The sequence below is a fragment of the Megalobrama amblycephala genome, linkage group LG20 (assembly GCF_018812025.1).
Source record: "Megalobrama amblycephala isolate DHTTF-2021 linkage group LG20, ASM1881202v1, whole genome shotgun sequence".
In the NCBI taxonomy this organism is placed as follows: domain Eukaryota; kingdom Metazoa; phylum Chordata; class Actinopteri; order Cypriniformes; family Xenocyprididae; genus Megalobrama; species Megalobrama amblycephala.
This window is the reverse complement of record NC_063063.1, coordinates 1,267,506-1,289,445: the sequence shown is the minus strand read 5'-3', so window position 1 is coordinate 1,289,445 and position 21,940 is coordinate 1,267,506.

Sequence of the window (21,940 nt, the reverse complement as noted above, 5' to 3'; positions counted from 1 at the left end):
TAACAGCTACTGACTAACAAATAACTAATAACTGACTGACCGAGTAACAGCTACTGACTAACAAATACCTAACTAATAACAGACTGACAAACTAACAGCTACTGACTAACAAATAACTAATAACTGACTGACCGAGTAACAGCTACTGACTAACAAATACCTAACTAATAACAGACTGACAAACTAACAGCAACTGACTAACAAATAACTAATAACTGACTGACCGAGTAACAGCTTCTGACTAACAAATACCTAACTAATAACAGACTGACAAACTAACAGCTACTGACTAACAAATAACTAATAACTGACTGACCGAGTAACAGCTACTGACTAACAAATACCTAACTAATAACAGACTGACAAACTAACAGCTACTGACTAACAAATAACTAATAACTGACTGACCGAGTAACAGCTACTGACTAACAAATACCTAACTAATAACAGACTGACAAACTAACAGCTATTGACTAACAAATAACTAATAACTGACTGACCGAGTAACAGCTTCTGACTAACAAATACCTAACTAATAACAGACTGACAAACTAACAGCTACTGACTAACAAATAACTAATAACTGACTGACCGAGTAACAGCTACTGACTAACAAATACCTAACTAATAACAGACTGACAAACTAACAGCTACTGACTAACAAATAACTAATAACTGACTGACCGAGTAACAGCTACTGACTAACAAATACCTAACTAATAACAGACTGACAAACTAACAGCTACTGACTAACAAATAACTAATAACTGACTGACCGAGTAACAGCTACTGACTAACAAATACCTAACTAATAACAGACTGACAAACTAACAGCTACTGACTAACAAATAACTAATAACTGACTGACCGAGTAACAGCTACTGACTAACAAATACCTAACTAATAACAGACTGACAAACTAACAGCTACTGACTAACAAATAACTAATAACTGACTGACCGAGTAACAGCTTCTGACTAACAAATACCTAACTAATAACAGACTGACAAACTAACAGCTACTGACTAACAAATAACTAATAACTGACTGACCGAGTAACAGCTACTGACTAACAAATACCTAACTAATAACAGACTGACAAACTAACAGCTACTGACTAACAAATAACTAATAACTGACTGACCGAGTAACAGCTACTGACTAACAAATACCTAACTAATAACAGACTGACAAACTAACAGCTACTGACTAACAAATAACTAATAACTGACTGACCGAGTAACAGCTTCTGACTAACAAATACCTAACTAATAACAGACTGACAAACTAACAGCTACTGACTAACAAATAACTAATAACTGACTGACCGAGTAACAGCTACTGACTAACAAATACCTAACTAATAACAGACTGACAAACTAACATCTACTAACTAACAAATAACTAACTGACTGACTGACCGACTAACAGCTACTGACTAACAAATAACTAACTAATAACAGACTGACAAACTAACAGCTACTGACTAACAAATAACTTACTAACTGACTGTCTGACCGACTAACAGCTACTAACTGACAAATAACTAACTGACTGACTGACCGACTGACTAACAGCTACTGACTAACAAATAACTAACTAATAACAGACTGACAAACTAACAGCTACTGACTAACAAATAACTTACTAACTGACTGTCTGACCGACTAACAGCTACTGACTAACAAATAACTAACTGACTGACCGACTAACAGCTACTGACAAACAAATAACTAACTGACTGACCGACTAACAACTACTAACAAATAACTAACTGACTGACCGACTAAAAGCTACTAACAAATAACTAACTGACCTACAAACTAACAGCTACTAACTAAAAAATAACTAACTAATAACTGACTGACAAACTAACAGCTGCTGACTAACAAATAACTAATAACTGACTGACCGACTAACAGCTACTGACTAACAAATAACTTACTAACTGACTGTCTGACCGACTAACAGCTACTAACTGACAAATAACTAAGTAATAACAGACTGACAAACTAACAGCTTCTGACTAACAAATAACTAATAACTGACTGACCGACTAACAGTTACTAACTAACAAATTCCTACCTAATAACTTACTAACTGACTGACCGAGTAACAGCTACTGACTAACAAATAACTAACTAATAACTGACTGACTGAGTCTAACAACTAAATAACTAACTAATTAATATATGTTAGTTAATACATTAATACACCAATATGCAGAGAATCCAGGTTGACATCCTGAAAAGTGTAAACACTGTCACTGACTAACTGACAGACTAACTAACATCTAACCAACTAACAACTACTAACTAATAATTAACTGTCTTAACTGATTAACTAATGTACTAAATGGTTGACCAAATGTAATATGTTAATATGCTAGGAATCCATTTTTAGGTTGAGGACCCTGAAAAAGTGTAAACATTGTGTCTTATTCAGTAAGCATGTGTACGCACAAATTTATTTATTAGTGAAATTATTAGCAATTATTAGTGACCCATTTTGTCTCTGGCTGACTGACCGACTAACAGCTACTAACTAATTAGTAACTGAAACTAACAATTAACTCTCTGACTAACAACCAACCAACTAACTAACAACTATTAACTATCTAACTGACTGACTAACTAACTAAATGGTTGACAAAGAGTAATACGTTAATATGCTGAAAATCCATTCTTAGGTTGACATCCCTGAAAAGTGTAAACATTGTGTCTCTGTAGATCTGTCAAAAAGTTTCGAAACTTTTATGCATGAGACGCTGCAAAAGAAGCAAAGAGTGAATGCACCAGTCTAGCTCCTTTTAATAGAAAAACAACGGAAAAGCAGCACAGTAACACTTCCTGTGTAAACGGCCCCTTTGACCATTATTCATTTATGATTTTACAGAAGTATTCATTAATATTATCACATTGCACATGTTATTTTCATTTTATAAATGTCATTCAGTTTGGTGAGGCCAGTATTGCACATTAATAATGGATACATCATTATAAAATGTGTTGTGAAAGACAGGAATGATTGAGGCGACAGAGAGAAAGAGGGAGTTTGGCCATGAAATGAATTACTGGACACAATCAGGCCTGTTATTTAAACGGCACAGACGAATACTATTGTGATCAGCAATGAATAAACTAGCAAGAGTTGTTGCTTTTGATTTATGCATGAGAGAGCAATTGTGCTCAGGTGGGTGAGAAAAAAGTGCAGGCATTATACAGCCCTCGAGCTAAAAGCATAAGTTTGCATTGTTTCTGTGTGCAGATGGTGACAACATACATTTTTCTGTAATGGAAAAAGCAAAATATTGATTTACAGTAAACGCACAAGATGAAGACACAAATCGCAGAGCCTCAGAAACAGTTGTGAGGCCATCGATCCCTCTAATCCTCCCTAAAGCCCTCAGATAAATTTGGGAATATTTGTAGAAAAACATGACATTTCCTGAAGGTCTCCTGGAGGGTTTAATCAAATCTTGGTTTCTGCAGACATTTTAGTCCCTTAGAGGGAAGTAACAGCATTTCACAGTCACAAATGTGTAATGTCTTATATGCTCATCTAAAAACAGGCTCACAGGAGATCACAGGGAGCAACACAAGCGCATAATCTGAGACCATGAACAGCCAGAACTCAGGGTTTAAATACACAGACTGGATAATTAACTGGAACAGAAACAGGTGTTAACTAATTTAGAACTATGGAAACTGATAAGCAAATGGAACATTGAAAACGGCAAACCAGAACAGTGAAAACAAAACTAAAACAGCCACAGACACATGAAGGAAGATTATGTATGAGGTTGAGGGGGTTTTAGCATATTCCAGTTCTTCATCATCTGGGATTCACCCTCAGAAACCTGTAAAAAAGTTCAGTTGAAAGAGAATCTCCTCCTCAGTGAATCCCCTCAGCACCGAGAAAGAGCGAGAGAGACGAACAGAAGCGCTTCATTAACAGCGGCGACATGATTCTCTTTGTGTGAGGATTTCCACTGTCTCTGACATTCACTAAAAACAAGCCACATATCATACACGCCCAGAGGATGCGCTTTAAAGATTCATTTTAGTGGGTTTCAAACAAAGGAATGAGGATGGAGAATATTCTCGACTCTCGTCAATATGGCTGAATCTTGGATAAATATAGGCAGTTGAAAAGTAGAGCAAAAATAGTGAGTTTATGCTTAAAACCAGAACAAATATCTGTCAATAGGGTCAGAAGTTAAAGCAAAACTTAATATCTTGATTTAAGAATGTTTCGATATTTCTACTGGAAAACAAGACAGAAATACTGAGGAAGAACATTATTTTTTTGCATTGCACTTACAGATCGTGAGTTTGAATAAATGAACTGCACTTTCTGTACATGAAAGACATGTCCTTATAAGATTTAATATCTAAATTAAAAGCTGTATTCTGTTACCTGCAAGCTAACTTGTTTGCTTTCGGGATAAAACAGAGATATTCACAGTAAATAATAAACAATAAACAAAAACAATGGAATTGGTTTGCCGCTTTTTCAGTGTGTTGTTGATGGTGTTTGGTAAGAGCTTTCGCCAGCTCTTGATGAGATGATGTGAAACAAGAACAATTTATCAAAATGATTTGTGTGGCATAAAAGACATAGTTTCAGAGATTGCCCATTGTCTGCTGGCTTAGATGTAAAAACTCAAGGCAATCTTTAGAAAACATCAGTGATTTCAGATACCAGACAAACCTGTCAACGTGAAGTCCTGCTCCTAAACCCATATGGGCCATTCTACAGAATTGGTGCAAACTGCTGTCCCACAACCATAAAACTCATTTAAAAAGCATTCAAGTATTCAAATGTTTACTAAGATCCTTCTATTATCTATTGAATCCCACAATAATATTTAAAATATCTGTAAGCTTAATATATATAAAATCATCATTTATTGGGTACTTTCATTGGGAGGACTGAACCCTGACCACTAAATTTCAACTTATGAAAATTAGATTGAAATAATAGTTGTTTTTAAAAATATATTGTAAGAAAAGTGAAGTTAAAAATATATTTATTTAATATTTTCCTTGTAAATCATAAAACTTTGTTAAAAAAATATGTGTCCCGCATTTTCACGTCACTACCGAAACAGTGTGTGTATTAGTCCATTGTCTGAGACTGATTTTAACACACTTCTACATTTCTGATCAGGAAATATTCCTGTGTTCCTCCCTCTCACAGGCTCTCTTTCACAGCAGATAGATCATCATTCTGAGCTAAATGTGTTCAAAAGTCTGGAAATCTGTGTGAAACATTACTACTAAAACCCTTTTTTCTGCAATTTAGCAAACTTTTTTGGGTGTTACTCCATAAAATATAGTTTTTGTGTGTGTACAACTGTTCAGAACTGTGATAGCTAACCATGTGCTGATTATTATCTTTGAGTGGCTCAAAAGTATCGAAAATTGTCAGTACCGAAACAGTCACAACCGAAACACGTCATTGTTGTTTTGGTAGTGACAAAAGGAACACATAATCATATATTTTGGGGAAATAAACAAAATTTTAGTACAGTTATGCACATCATTAGTGTTTTAATATGTTTTAGTATGTGAGTTAAAGTTCTGTAATGTGATGTGGTCGATACCAACACATTACTGTCACTACCGAAACGTGGTGAAATATCAGTTGTTACATCATTGTTTTTGGGGGGTATTTGATAAAATTTAGTGTTTATGTGTGTACAATTGTTCATAACTGTGCTAGTTAACCATGTGCTGATTATCATTTTTGAGCTAGGCTCAAAAATATCAAAAATTGTCACTACCGAAACTTCACCACATGTTTTCGGTAGTGACATCATTGTTTTGGTAGTGACAAAAGGAACACATAATCATTTATTTGGAGGAAATAAACTAAATTTTAGTACAGTTATGCAAATCATTAGTGTTTTAGTATGTAAGTTAAAATTGTCATGTGATGTGGTCACTACCAACACATTACTGTCACTACCGAAACATGGGATGTTTTGTCAAAAATAAAGTATATTGAATGATCAACTAAGATGTTATTATAGTGTTTAGTTCAATGTTTATTCAAACTAATGAATCCTTCACTTTGAAATCAGTTTGATAAACTAAAAAAAAAAAAGATTGGATTCAAAATACAACAAATCTCATAAATTACACTTGAAATATTGTTCAAATTATAATTAGTGTTGATTTACCTGTGAAAACTTTTTTAAAAAAGTAGCAAAAATATATATTTACAAGCTAGATGTAAACAAAATCTTAATAGGTCAATGTAAGCCTTCTTATTAAATGATTTATTATTATGTTTCGGTAGTGACAAATTTGGGGAGAAAAAAATATTCCAACACTTTCTGAAAATACAATATGAGAATTAAATGCACAATTACTAGAATTGCATAACTTGGATATTATACAATTTGCATACATACAAAATTTGTGTAAAAAGACATTTCCAACTCTGACTTTGAACCAGTTCTGTAAAATGACCCACATACTCTTTGTACCTGTTATTTCAGACAGTAGGAAATAAAAGAAAGATGCTGCACACTGTCTGGCATCTGCCACTAACATTATATATGGTCAGTTTTGCCACTGTATAAAACTCACACTGCGTCTTAATGTAACATATAACTGCAATATAGTTGTTGGTCTTGTCATAAAGGCACTTCTCCTGCTGGGAAAGCTCAAGAAGATGACAGGTGTTACCAGAGATGATTTACCGAAAGAATAATTGAGCATGTAAGATTGATGTTTTGCAGATGTGTCCCTTTACGTTCATCTGAATGCTTTCTATGCTTGAATGATAAGCAGTATTTCAGCAACACGACTCCGCTCACATCTTCAGTATACGTGCTCGTGTTGAAAGCAAAGGGCCTAATTATAGGCGTGCGACGGGAACGTCTGCACAATGACAAGGTGTCAGCCCGTATTGACTGCTGGGCTCCTTGGCTTTTTTTTTAATCAATTACAATTTCCCTAAAGCCGCTTGTCTCCTTAGTCTGTCGGTTAATAGAGAAGTCACTTCAGACGAGGCCATCTGTTGCATACCTAAACAGACTCTACCTGAGGCTCATTCTGTACTGCGCTTATGCTCTTTGTCTCTGACATTTTACATTCATTATAATGCTAAGGCGCACTGATGACTTAAAGGTGCTCCGAGTTGGATTAATACCGGAGAAAAGCACTCGCTGCTCTTCTGTAACCTCTTTCCTTTGATTTATTTTTATGCACTTTTAATGTAATAATGCATAGTAGTCTGCTGCACATTCTATTGTATACGTGTTGACATTTTCAAGTCACTCTATATGTTCAAAACAAGGTCAATAAACCTCTTTAAATATCAGATCATTTGACCTTTAGGCAAGGTTAGTTCAGGTTGTAAAATGCCATGTGGTGTGACGAAACCTTACTTATGATTTGACTTTTTTAACTTTAGTTAGTGTGCCATGTTGCTATTTGAGCGTAAACAACATCTGCAAAGTTGCACCGGATTGCTGTCAATTCAACACAAAAGATGAACATGACGGCACATGCTAGTGGATGAGTTGAATCAACTCCACAGCAACTACATCAATTTATCCACTAACCATTCAGAAACGTCTAAAAGTTGTAACTTCTTCCTGAGTCTCTCCATCAGTGTCGACTCCGGTTTGAACAATGTAAGGCTGAACACTTTCGTCATTTTGGCTGCGTGAGATTCTCCAGCTTTGTTGTTGTTGAGCGACCGAAGCGTGAGCTGTTAAAGATAAAGATACAGAGAATGGATTTAAATGCAGCAATTATTCAGAATGCAAATGCATGATGAATGAATATTACATACCTCATATTCTTGTATTATATCCCTGCATAATTGGGGGATTATAATGCGAGCATTATTCTTGAACACTCACTATTTATAAAGACAGACACAAACAAAACAACAATGATCTTCCAGTTCTTAAAACTGCATGCACATTTGTCACTCTGCTGTAAAATCGTATGTGTTTCTGTTTGGGTTTGAAGGATAATCATTTCTAAATTGGGAAGAGAATGGAAGATTGATCACACATTTTTCTAAAGTATTATGGAAATATTTTTGCCAGTCAAAGCAGAAAAAGTGTTCAAAACTCCATCTTAGCCTAAAAAAATCCTTTTTATAGTACCAAGAGATGCATTTCCACCCAGAGGCATCTGTCTGTGTGTGACACCTCTGATTAATCAATGGAAATTTTCCATTCTCTTGCCAGGGACGAAGTTTATGTTAAATTCTGCTGGTGTACTCCGAGTCAGCACAGCGGAAAAGTGCAGGTCCGACCTTGTGTTTCGACCCCATTACTTCCCAGACCTTCAAACTTAAAGGTCTGTCGGCAGGAGGCGTTTCATTCAGCTGCTGTCCTCTCCTGTGCAGATGCACTCGCACTGTTGATGGAACTGTTGAAACTCTCCATCAGTCTCTGTTGGGTTTTGCACATGTGAAATTGTTAACCCTGGGTCATTCTTAACCCTGGGGTAAACCCAAATCTGGGTTATCATTCCCCATGTCATACTGTCATCCATGGGTCGTTATTAATCTTAAGTAGGCTTCCAGATGTCTTCACTGCTCTTGTATTTGTAAACTGGTTTGCTTATTTACTAAGCAGGTATAAGTCAGGGTTAAACAGGACCTTTACCTGGGCTTAAAGGTGCTAACCAGGTTAAGTAAAGTAGGGTTGTGTGCCATTCAGAATTTAATTTAGAATCCTTTGAATGATAGATAGATAGATAGATAGATAGATAGATAGATAGATAGATAGATAGATAGATAGATAGATAGATAGATAGATAGATAGATAGATAGATGATGGATGGATGCATGGATAGATAGATGGACAGATTGATGGACGGATGGATGGATGGATGGATAGGAAATAATAGATAGATAGATAGATAGATAGATAGATTGATTGATGGACGATAGATAGATAGATAGATAGATAGATAGATAGATAGATAGATAGATAGATGGACAGACTGATGGATGATAGATAGATAGATAGATAGATAGATAGATAGATAGATAGATAGATAGATAGATAGATAGATAGATAGATAGATAGATAGATAGATAGATAGATAGATGGATGCATGGATAGATAGATGATAGATAGATAGATAGATAGATAGATAGATAGATAGATAGATAGATAGATAGATAGATAGATAGATAGATAGATAGATAGATAGATAGATAGATAGATAGATAGATGCATGGATAGATAGATAGATAGATAGATAGATAGATAGATAGATAGATAGATGGACAGATTGATGGACGATAGATAGATAGACAGATTGATGGACGATAGATAGATAGATAGATAGATAGATAGATGGACAGATTGATGGACGATAGATAGATAGATAGATAGATAGATAGATAGATAGATAGATAGATAGATAGATAGATGGACAGATTGATGGACGATAGATCGATAGATAGATAGATAGATAGATAGATAGATGATGGATGGATGCATGGATAGATAGATGGACAGATTGATGGACGGATGGATGGATGGATGGATAGGAAATAATAGATAGATAGATAGATAGATAGATAGATAGATAGATAGATAGATAGATAGATAGATAGATAGATAGATAGATAGATAGATGGACAGACTGATGGACGATAGATAGATAGATAGATAGATAGATAGATGGATGCATGGATAGATAGATAGATAGATAGATAGATAGATAGATAGATAGATAGATAGATAGATAGATAGATAGATAGATAGATAGATGCATGGATGCATGGATAGATAGATAGATAGATAGATAGATAGATAGATAGATAGATAGATAGATAGATAGATAGATAGATAGATAGATAGATAGATAGATAGATAGATAGATAGATAGATAGACAGATTGATGGACGATAGATAGATAGATAGATAGATAGATAGATAGATAGATAGATAGATAGATAGATGGACAGATTGATGGACGATAGATAGATAGATAGATAGATAGATAGATAGATAGATAGATAGATAGATAGATAGATAGATAGATAGATAGATAGATAGATAGATAGATAGATAGACAGACAGATTGATGGATGATAGATAGATAGATAGATAGATAGATAGATAGATAGATAGATAGATAGATAGATAGATAGATAGATAGATAGATAGATAGATAGATAGATAGATAGATGGACAGATTGATGGACAGATTGATGGACGATAGATATATCAATATTGCATGAGGTCATTTTAACCTCCTCTGAAAACTGAGGCTATTTTCTCCTGCGCACAGGAAATAGAAAGCTATTTCCTTCTGTGTTTCCTGTGGACAGACCTGTGCAGGTGTCTTCAGTGGAGCCGTGGACAGCTGATGCATGGAGAGCAGGCTGACACGCTGAATTATTGATGCTGTTGAGTTAGTATGTTCTGCTGAGCAGCAGAGGAGTGTTGAAGGAGGTCTGGTTCCTGCTGTCTGGACATATAAAGGATAAAAGGACTAAAGCCGTGAGGGACATTAGCATTTCACACACACATGAAGGAATTACTGGTAGTCTACAGCCTGTACCAATGGATTTTTCTCTCCTCGGTAACTCGGTGGGATTCGCTTCTGTTTATGGCTGCCGCTGACCACGGGATAATGATGAAAGCTAATGAGAATGGAGTGTGAAACAGCTTAGAGGGGTTCTGAAATGAGTTTGCACGACAGTTCCTATTACATTACATTACAAATGCACACTCATTTTTTATTAATTTAGTTTTTTATTATTATTTATATATACATTTTTTCACATGCCCTTTCTTCATTTTTGAATTTTTATGTCTTACAGTGTGGACGGCATCACTTTGTCTATAGCAGTGGTTATAAAAAAGTGTCCTATTATGCTTTTTCATCTTTCTTGAGTGTGTTTTAAGGGTGTAACGGTGCACAGAAGTCACAGTTCGGTACGATTTCAGTACAATAGGAAAAATAGTCACACTTTAGCTTAGGGTCCAGTTTTCACTATTAACTATGACGTTTGCCTCAATAAACTCCTAATTACTGCTTATTTATATTACTGTATATTTAAACATTCAAATCTTAAAGGGTTAGTTCACCCAAAAATGAAGTTTCTGTCATTAAGAAACCTTCGTTCAAGACCTTTACAAATTAAGGCAATCCACACTCCAATCCAGAAGGGGGCGCACATGGTAATGCAACGCTGTTTGCTAACTGCCACAAAGGTTAGTGTCTGTCATTATTTTCTCCCCCTCATGTTGTTCTACACCCGTAAGACCTTCATTCATCTTCAGAAATGAAGATATTTTTGATGAAATCCGAGACTCGTCCATAGACAGCAATATAATCAACACTTTCAAGGTCCAGAAAGGAACTAAAGACATCGTTAAAACAGTCACGTGACTGCAGTGGTTCAATCTTAATGTTATGAAGAGACGAGAATACTTTCTGTGCGCAAAAACAAAACAAAAATAACCACTTTATTCAACAATCTCTTCTCTTCTGTGTCATTCTCATACGTTGTTTACGTCCAGCGCTTCCAGGTTCTACGTCAGAACGCCGACTCATTATTGGCCGGCTCCTGCGTCAGCGTCACACACGTGAGTCATGCTGATCACGTGATCAGCTTTGGCCAATACTGAGCTGGCATTCTTCGGCATTATTTTTGTTTTGTTTTTGCGCACAAAAAGTATTCTCGTCTCTTCATAACATTAAGGTTGAACCACTGCAGTCACATGACTGTTTTAAGGATGTCTTTAGTACCTTTTTGGACCTTGAAAGTGTTGATTATACTGCTGTCTATGGACGAGTCTCGGATTTCATCAAAAATATCTTCATTTCTGAAGATGAATGAAGGTCTTACGGATGTGGAACGACATGAGGGGGAGAAAATAATGACAGACACTAACCTTTTTGTGGCAGTTAGCAAACAGCGTTGCATTACCATGTGCGCCCCCTTCTGGATTGGAGTGTGGATTGCCTGTGACTGACTCTATTCGGCATCTGACTGTATGCACCAAACCATGATGGTTCAGGGCGAATACATGTACCGTTACACCCCTAGTGTGTAATGTGCTTTTACAAAGTCTTAATGTTGTTTTTGTGCTCTACTAGATTGAATATTGATTATTTTCCTCATATTCTCCATTGTTGCAGCTCCTCTCTTCCCAGTCTGTCAGTAACGCTCTGTTTAGTTCCTGTCTCTATGAAGCCCCTCCTTCTGAAAAGCACAATGTGCTCTGATTGGTCGGCTGGAACAGTGTGTTGTGATTGGTGTTTGGGAAATGTCCCGCCCCTTACCATAACCACCAGTTTTAACACACTACTAACTAACTCAAGCAGGCCCCGCCCCTTTATTCTGTGCATTAATTATTTAAATGAGGAATATTGGAGGAGTTTCAGGGAGTTCAGAAACACAGAATAACTCCTGCTGGAGGGACAGAAAGTGAACATGGAAAAAAGCATATTAGGTCCTCTTTAATTTCCCAAGGAATGAATTTAATTAAAACACATGTTTGAGCACCACATCAGACAGTCAGACAACTTCCCACTTCCCTGTGACTCGAGACAAATTCTGGAAGAAAAGAACAATTGAATTCTGTGCTGCGACTGTGTGTAATGATGATGAAGACCGGGTCATCTCTGCGGCACGTCCAGACCCTCAGAAATAGCAGCGTATTGATTTGCTGGTTTGAAATGTCTGTGGCACTTAGTACCCTGCCATTATCCCCAATTTAAATTAGGGTCTGTCATGGGGCACAATGGATCGACCTTGAATAGTTGTAGTAAAGCGATGCCGGTGACTCTCCGCACTGTTGACTTTGAGACGTTGTTTTCAGGGAGGGATATCATCCTCGACTAGGTCAGAGAAGACATCAGAGGGCTCTGGGGCTCTATGGATGATTAGCTCCAGAATTGGTAAACTGACATCCATTCTGTTAGAGATCAAACCGGCAGATTCGCTCATTAGCAGCGAAGCTGTACGACCCCTCCATCTCTGATGTGACTCTGGGTTAATGTTGATGTTTCCTCCATTATCATGTGCTTGTTCATCATTAGCCAGACCTGCCTTGTGTTTAAAATCGACATGAAAGGGATGTCGCACTAGTATTTTCTCCCCTAATGTGACGTATATCTGAGTGAAACTGCTTCTCAAACAAGAACAAATGTAGGGCGGGGCTTGATTTTGCCTGTGGGGAATTGATTGGATGTCATCAGAGAAGAGGGAGGGGAAGTTATTCTGATTTAAGATTACATGGAACATGAATTATGTGCACGGATAAATCATTTAGATAAACACTGCAATATTCCATAAAAACAACACTTGGTGACTTTAAAGGGGACATATCATGAAAATCGGACTTTTCCGTGTTCAGTAAGGCTGAACACCGTTACTGACAATCCTCATTTTGGCTGCGTGAGATTCTCCAGCTTTGTTGTTGTTGAGCTGTTAAAGCTCCGCCCTCTTCTGGAAAGGGGGCGGGAGCAGCAGCTCATTTGAATTTAAAGGGACACACACAAAAATGGCGTGTTTTTGCTCACATCCAAATAAGGGCAAATTTGTCAAGCTATAATAAATGATCTGTGGGGTATTTTGAGCTGAAACTTCACAGATGCATTCTGGAGACACCAGAGACTTATATTACATCTTGTGAAAGAGGCATTATAGGTACCCTTTAAAAAAAAACATTTATAGGCCAAACAACACCTTTAGTGACCTGGAAGCTATAATGAAAACAAAACAAAGCAACTCGACATCTTTGCTAGAAAAATCCATTGGGAAATCAGCAGGGTCTCAGTTTCATTCCCACAGTTAGGTGAGTTTGGATCCCGCTGTCGCTCGACTAACCGGACTGCATCATCCCATTAGCGTTCTGTCAGAGACCTTTAATCTCTCTCTCAGAGATCAGCGTGACCTGCTGTACGCGTATCAGCACTTAGTATGCGCCGCTGATCGATGCTGAATCAAGGCTGCAGTAATAAAGGAGGTCACTTTGGTGAAAAATGAACTCCAGACATCGTTGATGACCATTCAAAACATGTATTCTGATGAAATGTTTTGCAAGCAACATGTATAATACTTCATTAGATGTTTTGCACTCTTTTTAAAAAGCTTATATAATATTTATATAATTTTAATAATTAATTTTAAACAGAAATTGGTCCCAACTTGGGATAGTTGCTAGTGAATGCTTGAATATACAGTATGTTCTGGTTCATGATGTAAAGTAATTAATCACATTGACAGTACACCTTGCTAATGATTATATTCTCCTGGCATCACAGACCTCTTTATGCACTAAAAAGTTTGGAAACGTTAAGATTTGTTCATATTTTTGAGTTGCTTCTGCTCGCCAAGGCTGCATTTATTTCATCAAAAATACTGTAAAATTGTGAAATATTATTGCAATTTAAAATAGCTGTTTTCTACGTGAATATATTATCAAATGTAATTTATTTCTTGTGATCAAAGCTGAATTTTCAGCATCATTACTCCAGTCTTCAGTGTCACATGATCCTTCAGAAATCATTCTAATATGATGATTTTATTATATATTGATAATAAACATTTTCACGGTAATTTTAAAGAAATTAATACTTTTATTCATCAAGGATGCATTAAATTGATCAAAAGTGACAGTAAAGACATTTATAATGTAACAAAAGATTATAATTCAAAGAAATGCTGTTCTTTCTTATTCATCAAAGAATCCTGAAAAATAAAATGTATGACGGTTTCCACAAAACAATATGAAGCAGCAGCAGCATTAGTTAATAAGAATAAACAAATACACATAAACAAATCTGCAAAACTGCACAGCAACTGAGCCTATTTATTAGGCAGACACAACAGATATCCCAATGCTTGTTTTGTGTCATTTAGCTCATTTGCTCTAATAGTGTCGGTGTCTGGTTTAGTCCACCATTAGCGCAGAGCTGCAGTTTGTTTGTGAGCTGATGCCGGTTAATTGCTGGAACGTCAGGGTCTTGTTTTAATGGTGCCGACGCTGGAGCCCTGACAGGATAGAGTCCATATAAAAGAGTCACGGTGATGTAGACCACATTAAAACACACAGTAACGAGCAGAGCAGCCAATCAGAGCTCAGAACGGAGCACATGCACATTTCACAATGTTTGCTCTGTTTACTCTGAATGAGTCAAATGACTTTAGCAGTGAATCATTCAGAAGAATATCATGCATGAGAGAGCAAGAATTGCAATTTAAACATGTTAATAAATGTTAATTTTCAACATACTTTGGGTTCATTTTAAGCCAGCCACATAGTAATTTTTAAACAATACTTGAGTTGCATAAAATTACCTAGCAGGTTGAGCAGATATTTAACCCAACTGCTGGGTTTGTCCATTTTCAACCCAACTTGGATTGTTTTTAACCCAGCATTTTTTAGAGTGTATGATCTCATGAATAATTGTACCCACAGTTATAATACATTATATCCTGTGCTGTCAGATTTCCCAGGTTCCTCTCATGATGTGGTTTGTTGTATCACAGTAATGATGCAGAGGAATAACAGCCAGTGCCTTTGATCCTCAGTTTGTGTTACAGCGGCAAACGTAAAAGCAATAAATGTGCCGTCTAATGTCTTTTAATGTGAGCTTTGCTTCATCCCTTGAGTGTGAATTTTCTGAGGTATGTGTTTTAAAGTCATAAATCAAAGGGAAAAATATACGGAAGCCTGTTTCTGCTTCAATTACATAAATAAATAAATATATAACTCAAAGGTATTTGCAACTTTATATTCCACAATTGTGACTGTATATCTCATAATGTAACAAAATGACCTTGAATATCACAGTTGTGACTTTTTAACTTACAGTGTGACTTTTTTAATCTCACTGTGAATTTACATTACATCTACCCTAGTGCTAGAGACAGTTGAAAGTTCATTCAAGAAGTTAATGCTGGTTTTGATAGAAAGGTGTCAGAATACACAGTGCATCGCAGTTTGTTGCATCTCTCAGTCACACATGCTAAGCTAATATTTGGAGACTGACATGATTTGCTCAGTGCAGTGATTCTGTCTTTATATGACTTTCACTATTCACTGAAGACATTAGCCATTTGCTATTGCAATATGACACACTGTAGGATGTAGATTATGTAGTGTAAATGGTACATTTACAGTCTACAGGATGATAGATAGACAGGCGATCCACACTCCAATCCAGAAGGGGGCGTGCATGGTAATGCAACACTGTTTGCTAAACACCACAACAGGAAAAGGCACAGAAGAAGAAGAATAGACGCTCTAGATATGCGTGTAATCTCTCAATCAAGCGGCAAACTTCCTGTCTCTCTCTTGAATCCAACACGGAAGTGATTTAAACTGTAATTCATCGACTGGCCACTAGAGACAGGCTCCAAAAGGGAGTCAATCCCATGTTAAAATGCCCAACTTTACAGCAGAAAAAAAAAAGTTTACAGCCTGGTACAAAAAGTGGTTTTGGACTATATAGCTAATTGTGCCCTTCATAACAACTGTGAGAGGATGAATATTTTTAATAACTCATCCATTTAAATTATATTAACCCTTAAAGTTCTGCATAATTAAGGGCGTGGCCACTTGAGTGACAGGTGGATTGCCACTGCTGTCACTACTAGCCGTTGTCTGCTATCTGTTAGCTCTACCCACGTCCTACCTCTTTGCAATTTTCAGTTATCCAGGGGTGATGTGCGATAACGTGCTGCCAAGATGGCGATGGCCGGCTCCGCCCACTTTAGGCTTCAAAAATGCCCTTCAGAACCTATGGGTGACAATATGTTCATTGTTTTATACAATCTATGCTCTCAACCAGTGTTTCAACTGTGGAAAGACTTCAATAAAACAGCTTGAGAATAATAATATCTCAGGTAGCATTACATTTACCTCAGGCAAGTCATTTAGTGTCCAAAGCATGTTAGTTCACTAGAGAAATAAACTCTAGAGGGGAGCGTTTCACTACAACCTGAATTCCGGAAATGTTGGGACGTTTTTTAAATTTGAATAAAATGAAAACTAAAAGACTTTCAAATCACATGAGCCAATATTTTATTCACAATAGAACATAGATAACATAATACATGTTTAAACTGAGAAATTTTACACTTTTATCCACAAAATTAGCTCATTTCAAATTTGATGCCTGCTACAGGTCTCAAAATAGTTGGGATGGGGGCATGTTTACCATGGTGTGGCATCTCCTCTTCTTTTCAAAACAGTGTGAAGACGTCTGGGCATCGAGGTTATGAGTTTCTGGAGTTTTGGTGTTGGAATTTGGTCCCATTCTTGCCTGATATAGGTTTCCAGCTGCTGAAGAGTTTGTGGTCGTCTTTGACGTATGTTTCTCTATAGGTGAAAGATCTGGACTGCAGGCAGGCCAATTCAGCACCGGGACTCTTCTATGATGAAGCCATGCTGTTGTAATAGCTGCAGTATGTGGTTTTGCTGAAATACACAAGGCCTTCCCTGAAATAGACGTCGTCTGGAGGGGAGCATATGTTGCTCTAAAACCTTTATATACCTTTCAGCATTCATAGTCCCTTCCAAAACATGCAAGCTGCCCATACTGTATGCACTTATGCACCCCCATACCATCAGAGATGCTGGCTTTGGAACTGAACGCTGATAACACGCTGGAAGGTCTCCCTTCTCTTTATCCCGGAGGATACGGCGTCCGTGATTTCCAACAAGAATGTCAAATTTGGACTCGTCTGACCATAGAACACTTTTCCACTTTGAAACAGTCCATTTTAAATGAGGCTTGGCCCACAGGACACGACGACGCTTCTGGACCATGTTCACATATGGCTTCCTTTTTGCATGATAGAGCTTTAGTTGGCATCTGCAGATGGCACGGCGGATTGTGTTTACCGACAGTGGTTTAGTTGGCATCTGCAGATGGCACGGTGGATTGTGTTTACTGACAGTGGTTTAGTTGGCATCTGCAGATGGCACGGTGGATTGTGTTTATCGACAGAGGTTTCTGGAAGTATTCCTGGGCCCATTTAGTAATGTCATTGACACAGTCATGCCGATGAGTGATGCAGCGTCTGAGGGCCCGAAGACCACGGGCATCCAATAAAGATCTTCGGCCTTGTCCCATACGCACAGAGATTTCTCCAGTTTCTCTGAATCTTGACGATGTTATGCAGTGTAGATGATGAGATTTGCCAAGCCTTTGCAATTTGACTTTGAGGAACATTGTTTTCCACAATCTTTTTACGCACTCTTTCACAGCTCTGCCCATCTTTACTTCTGAGAGACTCTGCCTCTCTTTTACAGCTAATCATGTTACTGACTTGATATCAATTAACTTAATTAGTTGCTAGATGTTCTCCCAGATGGATCTTTTCACAATTTCTTGCTTTTTCAGCCATTTGTTGCCCCCGTGCCAACTTTTTTGAGACCTGTAGCAGGCATCAAATTTGAAATGAGCTCATTTTGTGGATAAAAGTGTAAACTTTCTCTGTTTAAACATTTGTTATGTTATCTATGTTCTATTGTGAATAAAATATTGGCTCATGTGACTTGAAAGTCTTTTAGTTTTCATTTTATTCAAATTTAAAAAATGTCCCAAAATTTTCAGAATTCGGGTTGTAATTAGATTTAGAAGTTAATGCAAAACCTGCCTTATGTGCAATTTACATTTTTTTTTACATTTATTTGAGTGTTGATGATAATATGCAAAAATAAATAGCAACTGAATTTAATAGTTTGGGCTCAGATAGATAGATAGATAGATAGATAGATCAGGTAAGCGCTCACCTGCTGTCCCTCCCAGATAAGCATGTTCAGATGACCTCTGACCCCAGCCGTGTGGCTCAGCACTCAAGAGATGGAGCGGGATGTCAGGGAGAGCGAGGGCCCGGAACAATTGGACGTGACAGCTCATTCATCATCCCACAGAGATCCGTTCCGATGACTAGCTCGCGTTCGCCTTCCTCTAGTATGTTTAGCGTGGTTAATTAAAAATGCAAAGTAGTAAACAACTTGAACAATTTCTCCCACGATACGCATTTATCCCATTTCCAATTAGTTTTTTGAAGTTTGGCAAATTAATATATTCATTTCAGAATATAATTTATTATTATTAGGAAATCTCTGTTGATTTATATATTTGTTTAGTAGTTAGTGTTTCATTACACAGAACATCACAGACAGCAGCACTTCAGAAATGCACTAAAGTCATTAGTCTGATCACCTCTGGCAGCGCTGACTGTCCTTCTGCAGTATAATATTAATAAGTCATCCTGGAATCCTAAAAGAAGCGAGGAAAATGTCCTTTCTAGCACACGCTCCATCTGGTCTATAAACCTTCATGAACACCAGCACAAAATCAAACTCTACTCCTTTCCAAGTCATTTATAGTAGTTCAGCACAACGTCCAGCTCTTGAGTGACATGCACAGATGATCCTCCTCTGTTCGGCAATAAACATTTCCAGCTAGACTGTGGAAATGAAGCCTTGTTTTCACAAGTTACACCTGGATCTGATCCAGTCTTCTCGCATTGTAAACTCTAGTGGAATCTGAAGGCTGCCAGTGGTGATAAAACACAGCATTAAAGCCTCCCTGGAGACAGTATGCTCTCCTCACATCTGCTCTGGACTGTTAAAGTTTGTGTTTGACTCACAGGAAGTTACATTTGAGGAAAATGTTGTAGGTCCACCTGACATGGATTATGAAAGATTATTCTCTGTCATCTCCATCAGAGAGTTTCAATAAGTTCAGCAGAATATATAGTTATGTCATGTTTTCCACCGGACTCCATGTTTCCAAAGTGTTAGATATCAGGCATAACATTATGACCACCTTCCTAATATTGTGTTGGACCCCGTTTGCTGCCAAAACAGCCCTGACCCGTCGAGGCATGGACTCCTCTAGACCCCTGAAGGTGTGCTGTGGGATCTGCACCAAGATGTTAGCAGCAGATCCTTAAAGTCCTGTAACTTGTTTGGACTTGTTTGTTCAGCACATCCCACAGATGCTCGATTGGATTGAGATCTGGGGAATTTGGAGGCCAAGTCAACACCTCAAACTCGTTGTTGTGCTCCTCAAACCATTCCTGAACCATTTCTGCTTTGTGGCATAAGCATTATCCTGCTGAAAGAGGCCACAGCCACCAGGGAATCCATGAAAGGGTGTACATGGTCTGCAACAATGCTTAGGTAGGTGGTACGTGTCAGAGTAACATCCACATGGATGGCAGGACCCAAGGTTTTCCAGCAGAACATTGCCCAAAGCATCACACTGCCTCCGCCGGCTTGCCTTCTTCCCATAGTGCATCCTGGCTGATCAGTGTATATTAAAAAAAAAGCCATTCCACTATTGTGAACAGTAAAGTGGAATCGATCCCAAATGCATGCAACAGTTGGGGGATTTTGTGCTTAACAGGGAATTACAGAAGGCTGCATTTCAGGAAAAAACTGTCCGGCATAATCCTTGCAAACTGGATTCAGAGCTCACAGCTCCGCATTTAATAGCATGCATATTTTGCTAACCCTGTGCTGGAAATCCCTCTCTATGACAGTTTTGATACTTCTACATTAATTGAATCCTGAGATCATTTTGCCACGCAACTTTCATCACTTAGATGCTGTATCCTGACATAACCTGACGGTAATACATATCTCTTGTCCTGGAAAGGTGTTTCAGAGATAGATTTCTTCTCATAGCATCAGTGAAATAAGCCTATATGCAGTCTATTGTGTAACAGTATAATAAAAGTGAAATGAATACCTATTAATCATTCTTCCTCTGGTGTTATATTATATGTCTTACGTAATAAGATGTTGTAAAGGTGCAGCTGCTACTGCAGTTAAGTTTAAGTACACAATAGGCAGTGCTTTGAGTTTCACCCCTAGACTGCAAAAACAGCTGAGTTATTGATCAGGCGTCTGGTTTTAATTTCATAAAGTTCAGCTGTACACTGAGATAAAGCACCGGTTACGGAAAACAAAGGAAAAGAAGAGGAGCCAAGAAATTTAATGAACTGCAAGTGCAAAGTGTAACCAAATTAATATGCCAAGTATATACTGTGAATGTATGTACTGTGTACAAAACATCTTTCATTTTTTAAGATCAGATACCATACATTTTATGAAGAGTAATATTTCCTCTGACTCATATCTCCCACATTCTCGCCCCATTGCCACACTTTTCATATTTTTCAGGGATGTGTTGACTAATTCGTCATGGCTGATTGTGTGGATATTTGGCATGGATAAACACAAGCTGTGTCGCCTGCCTTACTGCTTATGAGCTGGCTTTGTTTGAGGATCAGATCCACAGTAAAGGGCTTAAAGTTTGCCTCGCTGATTTCCATTCCTGTATAAGCACACAGTCAATGAGAGAACGTGAACATATCCCTTTACACCCAGGGTTAATCCTTCACATCTGGATTGAATACACTAACATAACACAGCATGCTTTTGTTAATTTGGTAACACTTTATTTTACAGTGTCCACCGAAATTCACGTCACGCGCACTGTATGCTTACCCTCACGTACGCGTAAAATGTGAAGTATACTTTGGGCTTAACCTTATAGTAAGTAGATATTATTACTCAGTACTTAGATGTATAATTACACTGTAACAAGGACACCTTAAAAGGAAGTGTAATTTATTATTTCAATTACAGTGACAACAATACAAGAAAGGTTGCATGTTTAATTTCTATTATAAGACTATTTCAATGATTAAGCATCATCAGCAAGTGTCTGGAAAGATTTGTAACACGTAAACAATGGCAAGGTCGTGGATTTGATTCCCAGGGAATGCATGAATTAAGAACAGATTTATAGCTTGAGTGTAATGTAAGTCACTTCAGTTTTATATCATATCGACTTTATATCATGCAATTCTGACTTTATATCACATAATTTTGACTTTATATCACACAATTCTGACTTTATATCACATAAATCTGACTTTATATCTCTCAATTCTGACT